General features: G+C 51.8%; 1 long non-coding RNA gene across 1 annotated transcript; it reads right to left on the reverse strand.

The window, feature by feature from the left end:
- Positions 1-395: 395 nt before the first annotated feature.
- On the reverse strand, positions 396-8,996 carry LOC308635112. Its single transcript, XR_014019138.1, has 3 exons — positions 8,123-8,996; positions 7,316-7,459; positions 396-2,171 (listed from the first exon to the last, which is right to left on the reverse strand). It is a non-coding gene; the product is annotated as an uncharacterized lncRNA (long non-coding RNA).
- Between the last annotated feature and the right edge of the window lie 5,604 nt (positions 8,997-14,600).

Below are 14,600 nucleotides of genomic sequence, written 5' to 3' on the forward strand. Positions count from 1 at the left end.
CTTCAAGGTGCCGGATGGGTGAGGTGAGGCGTGTGAATGGGCATCGTCTCTGCCTGGCCTCGGAGGCACTGGGGGCCCGTCCACTGCCAAGGCTCCTTTTCTCAGTGGGCAAGGGGATAAATGGAAGAGGGCTTGACTGTCTGCATCACAGGAGCCAGCTCCTGGTCACCAGGGAGCTGGGACAGAAGGGACTTCCCTAAGCAGAGGCAAGCATGGTCCTACCACGCCATAGGTAACCCACCTCCCACGCCCGACACCCGGCTCAGGCCCAGCCCAGGCAGCCTCTCTCCCCACCCAGACCCCTCACACGTTCCCTGCTCCATATTCTCCAGAAACCATCATGCCATCTGCAAATGTTTCTTGTATTTATAAAAATAAAGACTCGTATTTTTAGACATGATAATGGATTTTGAGGTGATGTCAAAAATCCTCAGTATAACTGTCAAGTCTGGCTTCAGGTTTTCAATTGTCTCATAAATGTCAATTCATTCTTTTTACATTTGTTTGAATTGGAATCCAGACATGCCTGGCAGGCTGCGCGGGGACGTTCCTCAAGTCTCCTTCCGTCTGTGGATTCCCGCTGTGCGTTGTCTCCTGTCTGGTGTCTGCTGTGCCTCTCTGTGCTCCTCCTCACAGTGCAGTCGAGGGGGAGAGAGGAAGGAGCCTGGGCCGAGTGAGTCTCCAGCTGTTGGTGCAGGTGGGTTCTTCCAGTTCCTCCTCAGCAGGAACAAAGGAGAAAGGCCACCCGAGCTCTCGCTGTCCTAGGTCTCGGCTCAGCCCACATTGCAGCTCTGGGATCACCTGTAGAATGGGCAAGGTGAAGGCACCCAACATTTCAGAAGAACCTCTGAGGATCGAAGGCCCGATTCGAGGCTCCACGGAGGCCAGGTAGCTGCCCCAGAGGTAGCAACAAGCCGCGCACCCCTTTAAGTGGATCAGCATTGGATTCTTTTGCTCTTGGCTCTGTGGGATTTCTTGTAACTAGACAAGGTTAGACTTAGACACCATCTAAACCTGCTCTTCCGGTTTCAGAAGTGTCCTCCCTTCCTGATGCTCCGGAAGCTGCCCCAGGGAAAGGCCAGGGACTGCCCCTCCCACCCCCAGCACAGGAAGGCGGCTGGTCTAACAGCTGCAGGCAAATGCCTCTGACCGGCTCATCTGCTAGTTTGGGGGAAAAGGAAGAAGACATAAGTTCGTTTTTCTCTCTCACGTGTGACAAGACGAGCGTTAGAGGGTGGGGGGAGACTCGGCTCCCTGGAAGGACACTGCTTTACCCACTGCTGCGAGAGCCACTGCCAAAGGCCCGGAGAAATGCCTCTCCTACTGGTTAGGGCAGCAGAGGGCAGCTGAGAGCCGGATCCAGGACCCTGGGCAGAAGAGGCACCAGGGGAAAGATGAGGCTGCTTGGCCCTGGATGGAGCTGAGCAGGACATCCCACTGAGAAGCAGGGAGGCCGCACCCGGGGGCTGGGGCAGCAGACGGTTCAGCCACAGGCCTGGGCGGGAGGTGCTCCAGCTACACAAGGCTGACCATCCCCACCCCAAAGGCTCCTTGTCCAGGGAAGAGAGTCCAACCGGAGCCTTGGCTTCACCTGAAGCAGTCCTCAGGCACTGTCCTGTTCAGCCAGCAGTCCCTCAGCTCCAAACGGCCCAGGCAGGGACCAAGAAAGATCCAAACTGAGGGACAGGGCAGAGCCCAGCACCCGAGGCACGGTCGGACAGCTGGTGACACAGGCAGAAGTGGCCTTCGTGTTGACCCTGTCTTATCCACCATTTCCTTGGCTTATCTGAACAACGGTGTTCTGCTGACGTAGAGGGGGCCCAGGCCAGCTGACCGTGTTGTGCATGGGAATGGAAGGACGCCTCTGTGTGTCTGCTCCTTTCCTAGTGCTTGGGATGGTCATTAGGCGGGCAGAGAGAGGCAGTAGAACAGGATGACCTACCATCGCCCTTGATAAAAGACAGACTTGACATAAATATCTCACTGGATTCTCGTGTTTGCACCTAGAGAACCAAGTTCCTGGGCATTTTGATCTTGACGTTTGCCTCAGAGGGTTTGCCGGGGTGTGGTGGGAGCAGGTGGCTGTGTGAGATGCGCTTTGGTCTTTGGAGTCATGGGTCCTTGCTCAGGACCTCTGCCTCCAACTGGCCTCTGCTGGACTCCACAAGGCCCTGGTTTGAGAATGCAGAGATGTCACATGGCTGGAGTGCTGGCTCGGATCCCCCCTGGCCCCCGGGGCTTGGTGCCGGCCCTGGTTTCTTGTTGTGCACGTCAAAGAGGCCAGCTCCCAAGGCCTTGAAAGATTTGTGGTGTCTGTTTTCATATTCAGCCTATAACAGTCATGTGGGAACATCCTGACCTGCTTGGGTCTGATAAGGTTCCTGGTTGAAGGCTTAGTATGAGTCGACAAGGACCACCTGCCCCCCTCCGTCCTTGCTTCCGCCTACCAGTAACTTTCCATTCTGTCTGAAAGAAATATATAAGTATGAGCTGAGATAATAAAGACAGTCTCCCCCTGGATGAAGAACCTTGGTGTCCTGTGAAATCTTTTAACCCCGACGTCTCCCGCCGGACTTGGTCCATTTTCGCCGGACGTGGCATTTGGAGGTTCCTACCGAGATCGGAAAGCGGAAGGTAAGTGGTCGGGGCTCCCTCCATGAAGAGGGAGGATTGGAAGCCTTCCATAAGAGAAGGGGTCCTTCCAAAGCCTTCGATAAGAGAAGGGGAAAAAAAAGCCTTCGATAAGAGAAGGGGAAAAAAAAGCCTTCGATAAGAGAAGTGGAAAAGAAGCCTTCCATAAGAGAAGGGGAAAAGAAGCCTTCGATAAGAGAAGGGGAAAAGAAGCCTTCGATAAGAGAAGGGGAAAAATAGCCTTCGATAAGAGAAGGGGAAAAGAAGCCTTCGATAAGAGAAGGGGAAAAAAAGCCTTCGATAAGAGAAGGGGAAAAGAAGCCTTCGATAAGAGAAGGGGAAAAGAAGCCTTCGATAAGAGAAGGGGAAAAGAAGCCTTCGATAAGAGAAGGGGAAAAATTGAAACTTAAACTAGGAACAGGTAGCTACCATGGGTAACTCAGCAGCCAAAGTTCGTCTGGCCAACGAACTCAGAGTGCTGTTGAACACACAGGGAACCGGAATAAAAACAAAAACTGCAACAGAATTCGTTGAAGTTATTGCCCAGGCATGTCCTTGGTTTCTGACAGGGGGATTTCTTAATAACAATGATTTGGATCAGGTCAGATGTGATTTACAAAGATTGTTGAGGGATCAAGGTCCGGAAAGTATCCCAATAGCCACTTTCTCTTTATGGAGACTTGTTAAGGATGCTTTCTTAACAGATAAGATAAAGATTAAAGAACAGCTTGCTGAATGTGAACAGGCCCTTAATCAGGTCCAGGAAGAGCAAATGGCAGAGTCCTTATCCCTTTCCCATTATTCTTTCATATCTCCTTCTTCATTCTTAGATCCACCCTAGCTACTCTCAACCCTGCCTTCTCATCTTCCCCCTCCCTAATAGGCCCACAGAAAAGTCTTAACTGACCTTCTCCAGAATATTCACCATGGCTTATTTTAGGATTTTCAACAAAAGAATCTCTACAAAAAAGTTCAATGTGGATAAATTTCCTATTTTCATATTGCCCTGTTTTATTTGGCTACTGTCTGAAAAAATTAGCACTCCAGGCGCTAGACACTCCCTTACTAGTTTTTCACAAAAATATGTAAACAAGGCCTCTGGCCTTGAGCTGGGCTTCACAGTGCTGAGTACATTTCTAAGATAAGGGAGTTACTAACTGGGCTCCATGGTAACAGCTGGCAGGAGGAGAAACTAGAAAGGGAGATAGAGGAACTGGAGGGTCAAATGAAGAAGCCAAGATTTAAAGCACCTATGGCCCCAATCCCTGTTGCGCTCCCTCCTTACAACCCCAATTGAGACAAGGACAACCCCAGAAGGCGGGGGGCAAGGGTATTCAGTGGCAGCCTAAGACGGCCCAAACTTTTCCAGTAATTGAAAACCTGGATGCCTATGGACAGCCGGCCAGAGTGTATGTTTCTTTAGCCTTTAAGGATATTAAACAACTAAAGGAGGCAGTTACTAATTACAGACCCCATGCCCCCTTCACATTGACTCTCTTCAAGTCTTTCTCTGCCAATCAGCTGACACCTAGTGACTGGCAACAGCTTTGTAGGGCTGTATTGTTCGGAGGGGATTTTTTTTGTTGTGGGAAAGTGAAAATCAAGAGAGGTGTCGCGAGCTAGCCCGAGTCAATCAGGACGCCGGCTTCCCACGGCGTAACCTTGAAATGTTAACAGGCTCGGGACAATATGCTATCATAAATCAACAAATTAATTATGATCCTGAGGTCTATGCTCAGATAGCTACAGCAGCCGTTCAGGCTTGGAAGGCTCTACCTATTTCAAATGCTGAAACAAAAATTTCAAAAATTGTTCAAAGACCCTCTGAGCCTTATTCTGACTTCATAGCCCGATTGGTTCTTCCACAGTCACTCAGACAGGACTTCTAGTCCCACCTTCCAGCCACTAACCTGTACTGCTGTGTTTCAGATTTCTACCGGAGCTGCTCAGAGCCTGTATTTTTAAAAGATGCCTACCTGTAAATGCTAACGAAAGATATCTTTTTCAGACAAAATTTAATTCTACAGGTTTCTATGTTACAGTCCTAAATTTAAGCTAATTCTAAGTTAAATAACCTGACTTTTTCTTTATAGTTGTGTTACTAAATAATGTTCTATTGATGAGAGATATCAAATATGCTTCTTTATATTTTACCTTTAATTTTGGAGGTTATGAGGATGCATTTGCTCGCCACAGGAACAAGCCAGCAAAGTTCCTGTGATGACCAAAAAATCCTTATTCTCATTGCTAACTATAAAAATAAAAATGTATACTCAAGGATCTTATTTCAGTTACATCAAGTGACGTCACATAAAAGAGTGCACTCCTAGTTAAAAATAAATTAAAATGGATCCAAATATTTTAAGGCCACGTGGTTACATAAAGTTAATACAATTATAAGTTAAGTTCTTATTCTTAATATATATTTTTTAGATATTTAAATAACCTATATTTGTTAATCTATAAATTAATTAGCACATGCCTAATTGATTAGTTAATATATATTTGCCTAATTGTTTTCCTTCAACAGGAAAACCATAATTTATGTTTTATATCTACATTTATCAGATACTCTGCCTTTTCAGTTACAGATATTTGAGATAAATGTGTTTACTATAAATTTGCTTTTAAGTGAAAATACAATCAAGTAGTTTCTAATTCTCAAGGTTACTGTTTAAACTTATAAGATGATAAATTATTATAATTATTTCTACAAAATATCTAAGGGTTTTAACTATATTTTCATTGATATTTCTTATCAAAGTATAATAATTTGTTTATAGATTCTAAGGTTTTCAGAAATTGTTCCAAAGTATATTTTTTCTTAAAAAGAAAAGGATGCTTCAACAAAGAAAAAGCACACATAGATCCTAAAAAGAAGAAAGAAATCATCTTTGGGTAAAACAAGGTCTTTATATTCATTTTCCTAAGGGGAAAAAAAAAAGAGAGAGAGAGAGAGATTTTTATATTGTTATCTAAACAGATGATGTAAAAAGTTAGAACAATTAAAAAAGAGATTTATATATACTAAACTGACTATAATTAATTTAAGGGTATTTCACGTTATTTTCCTAATTTAACTATACTAATGTGAACAAAAATTTTGTCCATATTTTGACATGACAAACACCTATTAAAATGTAAGTTTATTTCTTTAAAGAAAGATCCTTATTGCCTAATAATTCTTACTGTTTAAGATAAAGATTAATTTTGGTAAATAAATTCACATTGTTGATTAAATATTAAGTATATTGAACTACTAACTTAAACCCCTGTATGACCTTTTGAGAAAAGACCCCTCACCCACCTCCCTGTGAAAACCTACTCCAAAAGCCTTGAAGGCACTCAGGTTAATAAAAACAGCCCCACAAAAGATACAGGTTACCCAGATAGATTATTCTATACCCCTATCATTTATAATCCTGCCATCAAAATTAACTCCTACTGGAGTGTTTTGGCAAACAGGTCCCATCTATTGGGTCCATCTACCCGCTTCTAACTCTCGGGTGATAACTCCCTTCTATGAACTAGTGATAAATCTGATCTGGAAAGCCAAATATTTGGGTGATGCACTATTTGGAAAAACTTTTGACATTCTCATTCAGCCTTATACCCAGGATATGACTTTATAATTACAACAAAAACATGATCTTGCTGAAGTTTGTCTCCGACCGATTCGAAGATGATTTTTCTACAATGATCCCTGCTTCATGCCTTCCTCCTTTTACCCCCTTTTCCTTCTTTATTTTTGTTATTCCTCTCCTCTGACTCTATGCCTTGTCGAACCGGAACCAATTAGAGACCCAATAATGACTGGCTGGATCGCTACCACTAAATGCCTTGGTAATAACGAGCTGATCTTGTAGTACCCAGAGACGGGCAACTTTCACGCTTGCACTGCAACCTAAGACAGGGGAATGGGGCCTCCCCAGAGACGGGTAAGCACTGTAAGGGCAGTGAACGACCTAAGACAGGGGCTACTTGATTCCCTTTGACGTGCAACAAACAAAAGAGGGGGAACTGCTGGCTCGGATCCCCCCTGGCCCCCGGGGCTTGGTGCCGGCCCTGGTTTCTTGTTGTGCACGTCAAAGAGGCCAGCTCCCAAGGCCTTGAAAGATTTGTGGTGTCTGTTTCCATATTATTCAGCCTATAACGGTTATGTGGGAATGTCCTGACCTGCTTGGGTCTGATAAGGTTCCTGGTTGAAGGCTTAGTATGAGTCGACAAGGACCACCTGCCCCCCTCCGTCCTTGCTTCTGCCTACCAGTAACTTTCCATTCTGTCTGAAAGAAATATATAAGTATGAGCTGAGATAATAAAGACAGTCTCCCCCTGGATGAAGAACCTTGGTGTCCTGTGAAATCTTTTAACCCCGACGTCTCCCGCCGGACTCGGTCCATTTCTGCCGGACGCGGCACTGGAGAACAAATCGTCATCAGCTGCTTCTTCCTGGCGATTCCCTGTGCCCGCACTGCTCCATGGTGCTTGACACGCTGCCTGGCCACCCACGCTGTGCCAGGTGTGCCCAGACCCCTTGGAGTGGCAGGTCAGCAACCCCCTTCCCATCAGGTCTTTCCCAGGCGAGGTCTGCTGCTGGAGCCGACGCCCACCTCGCCCAGATGGCTCCCAGCTGCTCCCTCTGTGGTGTGCCCTGTGCTTGGGACAGCCTCAGCTGGGGACTCACCTGCTGTCCCCGGCTCGAGCTGCAGGGTTTCCTGCCACCTCACACGACTCACTGTTCAACCAGGGATGGTTCTGAGAAGGAGGAAAACTTGTCAACTTGTGGAACAGACAGTTAATTGGCCATCAATTGATGATATTGCTGGATCTATAAAGCAGGCCCATTAATAAGTGAGTTTCAAAAATAAAGTTCTTGTTAAAAATAACTTGCATCCACGTTCATGGAAGCCAACGACGCAGACATCTTTACATGTTCTAACTACGAGAAGGGCAGCAGCCCCGCCAGACGCATGCCCATATGCTGTATTTTAATTTGCTGTTTAGTCTCTTTTCTTAAAGTCATCTTTTTTAAACTTCATCTTTCTCTTACCAAATTTGTCTTTTTTCGATTTTCATTTTGTCTTCAATAAGTTCAAAATCGTGGACACCTCCACTGACTTTTCTGCTCACAGGGCTAGTTTATAAAATACTCTAATGATGCCGAGGTATCATGAGCTCAGCAGCTTCTGCTCAACGGAGGGTAATCAGAATTCTATTTTTTCATATATAAATGTGTAAACATTCCAGGCCAAATGTTTCCATAGATACTATCTTTATGCCTTCATTCAGAGTACATTGCTTTGGCAAATATAAGATAAAACTTGTCAAATAAATCATATCTATTTATGGTTCTTTTGAATTTCTCACCATATTTAGTTCCTGCAAAATTGTGAGGCTTCTCAACTTAATTCCTTCCTGGTACAGAGTGTAAATTTATCCAATAAAAAATAGGTGTTCCCTCAAAAGATTTTCCCCACAAATGGAGATTTACCAGAGGAAAGCCATCACGTCTCCACCTGGATCATCTGCGGGACTGGAGTGTCACCAGCCTCCCTTGCTGTGCCCCGTCCCTGCCCCGGGGACATCTAATCTAGTGGATCTGGTGTCCTTGGCTCCTCCCTTGGTCTGGTCTGCGCTCTTCTTTTCCTGGGTCATCAGTGGATTTTGAGCCAGTTCATCTGATGGACATGGAAACGCGCCTCGTGTCTTCTTCAGGGTGCTGGAGATGGCAAGGGCACCCACACCTTGTGGATAGCATTCACCCCACCCAAAGCCATGCCTGTGGGGGGCAGCCAGATGTTCTGAGGGCTCGAGGAAACCCCTGGGGACAGTCCCCAGCCGCGGCACCTGCAGGTCTGCCACCCCAGCTCCCCCAGTGCTCCCAGCCAAGGAGGCGCCTGGAGAGCACAGAGCCAGGCCCTCCTGCCCCAGCATGGCCTTGTGGGTGCCTTCCCTGGGCCTGGGAGGCGGGTCAAAGGGCCTGGGGCAGCGCTCTCCCGGCCCTCCTCCTCTCCTCTCCTTTCAGTGTCCGGGCAGGCACTCGGCCCCAGGTTCTGCTGGCCCCGGCACACACCACTGGCCTGGCCTGGGGCGGCCACCTCTCCCGGGGGAGCACCATGCTGCTGTCCCTGCTGCCCACGGTTACCGTCCTCGGCTGCTGGCTGGTCCCTCACCCTGGCTCCCTTCCTTCCACACTGCGACCTTGTGCCGGGACCCACTCTCTCCAGCTGCAGGGTGTCCTCCCCATCCCTGAGAGCGTGTCCACCGGGAGGACATCTGTTCTGCTTTGGTTTTCTGAAAGCAGTGCCATTTTGCCCTCATTTTGAAAGTCCTCTCTGGATGTGGATTTCCAGGTCGGCAGGTCCCCTCCTATTGCCTTCTAAGCAGAGGGAACTAGAATGAGCTGCGGTGCCTTTGAGAAGTCCTCCTCCCGGGGAAGATGGGGGACTGTCCATGAGGATGGTTCTTTACAAATGAGCTGTCAAAAAAAGGAAAGAACCAACCTGGAGCCGAGGTGGACAGTCCTCCCCTCTGAGGCCCTCAGTAACTGGCTGTGACCGTCCAGCTTCCCACAGGGAGCTCCACATCCGTCTTCACACAGGCATCAGGCCCACGGAGTGCTCCAGCTTCTGCTCCGCGGGCGGCTGGCGCACCCGACGGCTTCCCCTGCAGCAGGAGCTTGCTGTTCTCACCACCACGGGACGTCTGCAGCTGACTGTGCAGGGTCCTCAGCCTTCAAACAAGCACGTCACTAAGAGCAGAGCAGATATCACAATAGTGGTAAGGCCCCTGAGGACCCTGCAGGTGTTGGGAGGCCCCTCTTGCTGAGGGCCATTGCCAAGTAGGAATGACGCATCGAAATTTCCTGGCCAGCGTACCCCATGTTAAATGGACTTGCCTTGGAAATTCGCTGTGACATTGCATGTGTGTTTGAGAAAGGTGACCCTGCTCAAGGACGAGGGTGGATCCAGGTTTAGGGTGTATCCTGCAGGTTTTAGGAAGTATCCCGGTTTAGGATAATTTGGGTTTAGGGCGTTCCCAGTTTAGGACAATCTGGATTTAAGGCAGTTCCAGGTTTAAGGTTATTGCTGCTGGGAATAGGGCGTATCCTGCTGCCTGAGTTCCCGTTGAGTTCTCGTGGAATTGAGAAAGTATTTGGGATGTGAATTGTGCGGCAGAACTTGGATTTCCCCAGAACGTGTGTAGAGGCCGGTGTGAGTTCGGGAATAAAGAATTGCTGTTTGAATCTACAAAGCTGTGAGTGGCTCGTGATCTTGTGCCCAGCCAAGACTGCGGCACCTCTGTCTCACGTGTGATAGGCCCAGCACTGCAGATGGCCTTCACAGCCTCGTGGTGTGGTGAACAGCTCATGCCCTGTCCCCACTCCACGGGCCATCAGCTGCCCACTCTGGGCATAGTTGCGTCCTGTGTTGAGGTGACTGAGTTGGCTCTTTCTTGGCTGCAGCCTCAGGTAAGAAAGGCTGATGAAGATCAGAATTCCTGAGGGACCCCTGTGTGAGGCCCGAGGGCCGCCGGGCAGTGACCATGCCGCAGGGTCCCAGGGACACCCTGCCTCCCTGGAGTATCACTGTGTTTGGAGGTGCACCCAGGAGCTACGCAGCAGAGCAGAGGTGCCAGCCCCCGCCCTCCTGGAGCCCTCTCCACACGGGGACGGGCTCAAGGCTGGCTTCTGCCGGTCCTCGGGGCTGCTGCTGGACGGGCCAGGCCATGCTGCTGCAAGGCCTCTGGGAAGTGTGGACTCAGGGCAGCCAGGCTGGACAGCCCCGGAAGGCAAGCCCAGAAGGTGCTGGAGTGTCAGGTTGGGACAGCCACCTGGTGACTCGCCGGCGCCGCAGGATGCAGAGAGGAGAGCTGCAGACCAGGCTGGACTCCCACGTCACACGATGCCGAGAGGCCAGGCAGAGAAAATCATTTTTAAATTTTTTTGTAAGAGTGGTATTTTGCAGTAAGGGTCCTGTCTGCGCAGCACGTTGCTGAACCCTACTCTTCTTGGGGCGAGTCCTGAGGCCACAGACCTAACTGCCCCTTGTGGCAACCCCTCTCCCTGGCCATTCTGGATGCCTCCTCTGAGCCGACAGAGGCAGATGCTCTTCCCTGTGTGACTGGTGGAGTGGCGCGAGCACAACGCCATTCCCGGCTGTCTCCATCAACCTCCTGGGCTGTGCCAAGGGGCGGAGGAGGCACAGCTGGGGGGCTCTGTGTGGGGCGGAGGCTGTTTCTAAACTGTGACTGTTTCAATGTGTTAAAATGTCTGGGAGGAGAAAGGGTGAAGTCCCTAAGACCAAGTTAGAGAAAGAAATGAGAGGCCCAGTGAAGGGTGCTCAGAGCCACCACGACCGGCTCAGTGACCGGCTCAGTGGAAGGAGCACTGGGGGTAGGCCACAGGTGACTGTCACCACTCGTCCCAGACAAGCCCCCGAGGAGGTGGGAGGAAACTCACAGGTGGGAAAGAAGCAGGAGCAGTTTTTCCAACACCTTGTTCTGACCTGTGAGTAGAAACAGCTCCACTGCTGAGCAGCCGCTAGGGATGGGGCGCGCTACCGAGGGCAGGCGCCGAGCTGGGCAGACGGGGACACCGTGCTAGGCAGACCAGGGGGCCATGCTGGGCAGATAGGGGAGCCGCGCTGGGCAGACAGGGGAGCCGTGCTGGGCAGACCTGGGGGCCATGCTGGGCAGACAGGGGAGCCGCGCTGGGCAGACAGGGGAGCCGTGCTGGGCAGACAGGGGAGCCGTGCTGGGCAGACCGGACGCCATGCTGGGCAGACCAGGGGACCACATTGGGCAGACCAGGAGGCCGCGCTGGAGTTGCCTGGCCCCCCACCTGGAGGTCCCCAGGGGCACAGCTAGTAGATTCCAGTAGAGGAAGATCACCGATAGCCTGGGAGGTCAGCTCAGAAAGCCAGAGGAACAGCTTCGACAGCACATTTACTGTTGCCTAACTCTCGAAATGTCCCTGTGGACAGCAGATAGGCAACCATCCTGCAGATGAGAAAGTGGAACTGGGTCAGCTCCCTGGCTACTGGCACCCGGCAGGTGCGTGGCAGAGCCAGCAGGCAGGTCACACAGCCCAGAGGCCTGGACACTGCAGGGCAGACTGTGCTGCTGTCAGCGCGGCTTCTTTAAATCTTGCCTCGAGTTATTTTTTTCTGGAAATTAGTGTGTAGGTGGGTGACTTTGTTTACTTTTTACTTTATTTTATTAATAATCTGCTGCTAAACCTCAACATTACTATTAGCTGCCGTGGGGGCTGGGAGGGACAGGTATGTCTGTGGCCCTGCTCTTGTCCCAGGCTGAGGAGGACAGCCCTGCTGGCGAGGCCCAGTCACTCCCTCTGACTTGGGCTTCCTGGAAAACCCAGAGTCGGCTTCCACCTCAGGACCCCTGACTCCAAGTCTCTGGTTCCCAGACTGGACACCTCGGGGCCACTCTTCTGCCCACTGGGTTCTCACTGTTGAGCTCCTCACAAAGACCTGGCTCATCTTGCGGGTTGGACTGGGCTCCTAAGGGTCAGGGCTCCTGTCCTGGCTATCTTTGAGCCCCCCACTGGTCAGCACTGCATGGACGTGGGCTGGCTGGCGCCGGACGACCATCCTGGTTCTCCTGTGGCTGGGCCTGTCCATCCTTCCTGTGTTAGCCACGAAGGAGGAAGCCCAGGAGAGAGTCCTCCCTAAGGCCGGACAGGACACAGGGTGCAGTCAGTGTTCAAGCCCGAAGTCCAGGCCAGGGCTCAGTGACACCACAGGTGTCCACCCTAACTGCACCCCCAGCCCCGCATCAGCAGCTGCCATTTGTGCTATTATCTACAAATCTGTCCACTGCCACCTCCAGGGCCTGGGGTCCCCATGGCTGGGCCTCTGCAGACCCCCAGTGGGCTCCTCGGGCCCTTCTCACCCCCACTGTGCAGCCAGACAGGCCCCTCCAAAGCCCTGGGCTCGTCCCACCCATCTCCTCTCACCCTCCTGAGGTCAGGAGCGCACGTCCTCCTGGGGCCAGACAGGACCTGCCAGGTCTGGGCTGCTCTCAGGGCAGCTGCCCTCACACCAGCCTCGCTCCCTCCCTCCGCAGCTGGTCCTCCTCCCACCCCACCGCACAATGTCCCCAGGTCCCCAGCCACCTCCAACCTCTTCCTTCAGGGGTATCTTCTGCAGCCGTGCCCTCTGCTCCCGCTCAACATAAACAGAGAGCCCTGGGCCTGGCCACCTGTCCGCCTGGCCACCGGCAGACCTCTTGCTGCCTGCAGGCCCGGGTCCTGTGCAGGGACGCCCTGAGGGACTGCTGTCCCCTGGCCGCACACCAGCAGTTGTGTGGCCATGAATGCTTCGCCCTGGGCTCCTGCGCGCCTCCACCCCCTGACCACCCCAAGGCAGAGGGAACTGTGTGTGGCCTGGGCCCCCTCCTGGGCCCTCACACCCTGGTCCCTGGCCCCCAGCCCTTCCTCACTGGCCACCAAGGGCATGACCACCACGGAGTGGAGCTCCCTCCAGGAACCTGCCCCACGCCGTGCTGTTGGTTGGTTGGCTTGAGCCAAAGTGCAGGGTGCTTATTTTGTGCTCAGCAGCCCTGGATCAGCCTGTCTGGCTCTCAGGATGCCCCCGGGACAGGGGGTTATTATCCGTGGGGATCCCGTCCTCCCTGACACTAAGCACCAGGTGCTCCTCTCTCCAGCCAGGCCACTCCCGCCTAGTGTTTGCTTCTCCTGGGCACACAGACCAGCTCCTGCTCCCACACCAAAAACAGCTCTGCAGTCCTGCTGGAGGGCCCAGGCTGTCCTCCATCCCCTTCCTCTCCCAGCCTCTGCTCCCTGTCAGCCATCCCCACGCGTCTCCAGGTTCTGAGGCCTCTCCTGGTTGCGTCCTCACCTCCCTGCTCCCACCTCTGCCTGTGAGTCTCCTCCACGGGCCAGAGTGCTCTCCTCCAGGATCCATGTCACCGCTCTCTCTCAAGACCCTCCCCGTCCTCCTGTCTCAGGGAAAATCCATAACTCAGGGGACGACGGCTGGTGGCCCCCTTGCTGCTCCAAGACTCCAAGCTCAGAGCCTTCGCACATTCTGCCCTCGCTTGGACACTTCACCAAGCATCCACCTGGCTAGACCCCTTCTTCCACCTGCTGAGGCCCCCCAGTTGCCACCCTGCTCTACCAAGCTGTTACCTTGGGATGGGAGTCCTCTGGAAGCTGGTCTGTGTGTAAGCATCAGAGGCCCCTGGACACCAGGTTCCCAGAGGTCCAGGCAGCACCCAGTTCACCATCAAAACTTCATGAGTTCTTGTTGGATGAAGAAAAATGAATGGATTTCTATTTTTCAGAAGAAAGAAAATAATGAAAAAGATCAGGTCACATAGCAGGTCAGTGGTGGAAGGCAGACCACATCCTGCAGTCTGACCACAGGCCTCGAGACCACTTGGCCTTGACCCTCACGTCACTGCGAGTCACCGCTGTAAGTCACCGTGTATCCTGCCCTCAGGCAGCTGGAGCTGGGAATTAACAAGGGAATCCACAAACAGTTCATCTCTGTGGTGCTTTGCACAGGGGTTGGATGGGAGGCCCCCCCTTCCGCCCTGTGCTGGCGGGGGAGATGGGCAGGCGGGGTAGATGGGCAGCCGGGGCAGGGCCGGCCACCTGTGCAAAGGGGCGGGGCTGTAGGGGCTTGGGCAGGTGTGTGTTGCTCCTGTGTGCAGGTGTGTTTATGAGTGTGTGTGCGTGTTCTTGTGTGTGTTATGTGTGCATGCACCGGGCTTCCTCCGTGTGCCTCTGTATGTGCATAAGAGGGAACTAGAAGCACCAACACTTCACTTCAAAAGCCTGCAGAGGCCCAGTGCTGACCACAGGAGAGAGCCAGACATCTCTGCTTCACTGTGAGTCTGTCTCCTCTGTTCCCCTGAACTCCAGGTTGTACGTCTGCACTGGGCGTGGTAACACGAAGCTTGTCAGCCCCAGATTACACAACAGA

The sequence above is a fragment of the Spermophilus citellus genome (assembly GCF_964194105.1).
Source record: "Spermophilus citellus genome assembly, chromosome: 16".
Lineage (NCBI taxonomy): Eukaryota > Metazoa > Chordata > Mammalia > Rodentia > Sciuridae > Spermophilus > Spermophilus citellus.